Consider the following 4,150-nt stretch of genomic DNA (forward strand, 5'->3'; position numbering starts at 1 on the left):
CTGGAGAAAGTCAGGTGGTGCCCCCACATTATTTCTACACAAGGGTGGAAATTAAACTGGTGCAGAAAAATACAATAAAAAGAAACAATTATTGTGAAAGATAATCTGTTGGCAACAGCTAAGAACAGGATGGTTTCATTTGAAGAAAGAAAAAAAAAAGCAGACCACGTTAGTAGATAGAAGTAGCTTTCGTAAGACCTTTACCATCCCTAAACAAATACCACTTAATCACTGGGCTAAAGAAGGCCGCTCCAAGGGAGAAGACTGTTGTCTTAGCCAGAGCCTTCCAAGTACAGCCAGAGACAGAGATGTAGGTGTGGTTGGTTGATGTGGGAAAGTGATACTTTGGATTCGAAATGAAAGATGAAAGTTAAAGTTGAGTTTGGCTATCTCTAAAAGTAATTTGCTGACTCAACCCCACAGAATCTTTTGGAAATCATTATTAAATATCCTTCCGGGGATGAAAGCATGTATTCTTAGGCTTCCGTCTGCCTCTGGACATTAACTACCACTCGGGGAGTAGGCTCCCAGAGGTATGTTGCATGTCAACATTCGAGAAGACCTGGCAAAGTTAGCCGAAGCCCGAGAGGTCTTGATCATGGCAGCGTATCTGAACTCGAAGCCCCGGGGGACCTGAAGTACTACAGAAGAGGTGACGGGCACAAAGGGCCCGGTCCCTCTTGCTCCCATCACACTCCTAACTGCAGTGGTACCACACAGAGGGGTTCTTGAAGGAGACCTTGAGAGAGAGGCTTGACCGGTGAGACACCAAAGGTCCTTGAATTCCACGCTCTGGAATTATGTTCAGACGTCAATACAAATAACTTGTCCACAGCTTAAACTCGTGTCAAATGTCTCGTGCATGGGGAAACTGAACAGCAAAAAAGCAAGACAGAGCAGATGATGCATTTGAATTGTGGTACCAGAGAAGAATGTGGCATATACCGCGCACTGCTAGAAATACATACTGTATCAACAGAGTAACTTAAAGTTCACTGAAGTTGATCTATTTAGGGTTTAAAGAAGGAATTTGGGCGGATAATTCAAGTAAAAGTATTATTTTTAAGTCTTTGGGCCTCATCTCATCTCTTTTTATATTTTAGATTAATGTTTTGTTTCTTATTTAGTGTATATAAAATATTTTCATGGTGTATGAAACACTAGCTATTTAGAAGGTGGCCTTTCTGTATGTTTGTTTTCTCACTTTTACACCTTGAATTACGTGCTTAGGATCCAAGTTAAAAGTTTCAATTAAAGACAGCATAAAAGACCCAGGGAAACTACCCAACAGTATCACAGGCGATCTGAAAAGCCCAGTAGCAGTCACCATTCCGGAGTCGTGCAGGACCATAATTTCCAAGGAGATGCCACTTCTCATAATGGTGACAGGTCTGAGCTGCGGAGCCAACCCTTGCTCCCCCACTTAAGAATGCGAGGCCTTGACTAATCACCAGCCTTTCTGAACTTCAGATTCCCCACCTGTGAAATGGAAAATGGTAATCATACGCTTTCATAAAGTTGTTGTGGTTTGGAAACTGCTCTGAATGTTTACAAATTGGACACATCCATGTAACCACACTGTGATGAGGAAATCTTTCCTTGGCTCCCCTTGGTGCTCCCCTCCCAACCCTCTGTCCCACGGTGACTGGCCATCCTGCTGTCCGACAGCTAGATTCCCTCTGCAGACCTTGGTCCTCCTGCCAATGGAACCACACAGTGTGTTCTACTTTGTATCTGACTTCGCTCTTTCACATTGTGTTCTGAGACTCAATCATTCATGCAATTTTCAATTGTCAGTAGTTCACTCATATGCCTGTATCCATTGTATGAATATTCCACAAAGTATGTATCCATACTATTCCACCATGTATCCATTGAGTTTTGATTTATCTTTGAGGTTGAAATAGAAAAAACAACACAAAATTTAGATCTTTTTCAACAGAAAAAGAATACATTAATATCGCTCATACAGGTATCAAGGGTGGTTTGTGAAATTGTTGTTGCAAATTGATGGACCTCAATGTATGTAAGTGTGTGTACAAAGTTGAGAGAATTGTGTTTACAAAGTTGAGTAAATGTATTTCTCACTGTGGACCCTAGGAAAGCAATAGGATCAAGAGTCCAGGTCCTGGGACTTGGCTGATCCTCTAGCAAGTTGTTATCCAAGTCATCTACAGTGTTGTCCCCGAAATGACGCAACACTTGGTGTGCAGAAGAGGGTCACTCTGTCCTTGACTCCGAGGGTGAGGACTCACATGCTCTGAAAGAATTGAGCAAACTGCGCGGTGACCTGAGTCAGCAAGGTGCCGGGTCAGTGTAGACAAGCATCGACTGGGGGACCATAGAGATCTCGTTGGATTCAGAGAAATAGTGTATGACACTGTGGGAGCCTCAGCTGGAAATTAGATGGCCCTAGCTTTTAAAGAAATTTATTTTAGCTTTGTATTGTGAATTCAGTGAGGGTTAACAGTTTTCCATTCAGCAATTTAACCATGTTTTATTTCATGCCATTGGTTACAATTCCCACAACGTAACATTATTTATTCAACTTTTTTTTTTAATATTAAAAAGGAAAAGCTTTTATTGGGGGGAAATGGTTTGTTTCTTAGTAATGGCACCATCGTCCAAAGGAGGGCGGGGAGTATGTGTGAATGCAATACCTTTGGGAGGAGCCTGGAGCTTCCCAGGAACTCTAGTCCCTCTCCACATTGAGGAAGGGGGTGCCTGGGGGGGTAACGGGGAGGTAAGAGGTAGGTGTGATTGATAAAGCTAATGAATGACAGATACAACTGGTGGGTGAGGCCAGGGGATGCTGACATCCAGGCCTGGCTTCCAGTCCTTCCCTTTCCCTTTCTTGGCTTTGGCCTTGGAGGTGCAAGGCTTCATCATGAAGATGGTATGCCGGCACCGGGCATTATACTGTGCCTTCTTCAGAGTGCTCTGGCAGGCTTTGGTACCTGTGCCCCCAACCACACACACCCAGCTCTCAAACTTGTTCTTGCAGTTGGCTCCAAATCCTTCTTCCAGTTACAGGTTACTCTGCACTGGATGCCCCGGTCGGGGTCCTTCACGTGCCCTCCTGGAAACCCACGCCACAGTCCTTGCTGCTGAGGGGGCAAGGGCCCCAGGTCCACTCAGCTCATTTGCTGCCTAGAGCGCCCTTCTTCACCTTTTTTTTTTTGGCCGCCATAGAAGTGAGCCCCAGGAGGGCAAGGAGGTTGAAGAAGAGGTAGGCTCATTGCTGCATCAGCTGGAAGTTTCTCTCTGGGGGATCCCTGAGGCCCAAGACCTCCACCCCGCTATCAGCACCCACGTCAGCAGTGGTGGTGGGCGGAGCCTGAGGTCACCGCACCCGACCACGTGCCCTGCATGTTCACTCGTTCACTCCACGTACACAATTCTCTTTCCTGTTTCCATTCCTCCTTCTTTTTTGACCCTTCTGAATATTGCCAATAAATACTGCTCTTTTAATCTCAAATGGTTGATTGCTCTCAAGACACCAATAAACTCACAAAACACATACAATTACAGTAACAAATATGCACATATCAATAATGTCAGTGGAGTAAATGCACCAATTAAGAGTTAGAGAGTAGCCAATGGGACAAGAGACAAAGACCCATCTATATGCTACAGACACAAGATACACTTTCTTCTCATAGATAAAAATGGACTAAAAATCAAAAGGTGAAGAAAAATTTACCAACCCAATGATTACCATAACAAAGCAGGACTGGCAATATTAATCTCTGATAAAAATAGACTTTAAGGCAGATAGCATAATGAGAGACCAGAATAGACAAGTAAAGTAGTGGTAGAACAAGAAGACATAACTATAAAACACATTATGCACTCCCAATGAAAGACCCTCAAAATCAATCAATCAAATGGTCACATAACTGAAGAGAGCTCAGCAAAAATAGTAGTCGATCAGTACACCGCTGTCAAGGAAAGAGAAATCATCAGGGAAGAAATTCAATAAAGAAACAGAAGAGATAAGCAATACCATCAACCTACTTGAACCCCTAGACATCTCAGAGTACTCCACCTGATAACGACACAGTATACATTCTTCTCCGGCACACATGGTAGATACTCTAGACTAGACCACATGTTAGACCACAAAACAGCATTAATAAATTTTTTAAAT

General features: G+C 43.5%; 1 pseudogene; it reads right to left on the minus strand.

Moving 5' to 3' along the window:
• Window positions 1–2,769: 2,769 nt before the first annotated feature.
• On the minus strand, window positions 2,770–3,247 carry LOC101651433 (annotated as a pseudogene).
• Window positions 3,248–4,150: the final 903 nt, after the last annotated feature.

Source organism: Echinops telfairi, unplaced genomic scaffold (assembly GCF_000313985.2).
Source record: "Echinops telfairi isolate 266 unplaced genomic scaffold, ASM31398v2 ScPeMD7_443;HRSCAF=831, whole genome shotgun sequence".
NCBI lineage: Eukaryota > Metazoa > Chordata > Mammalia > Afrosoricida > Tenrecidae > Echinops > Echinops telfairi.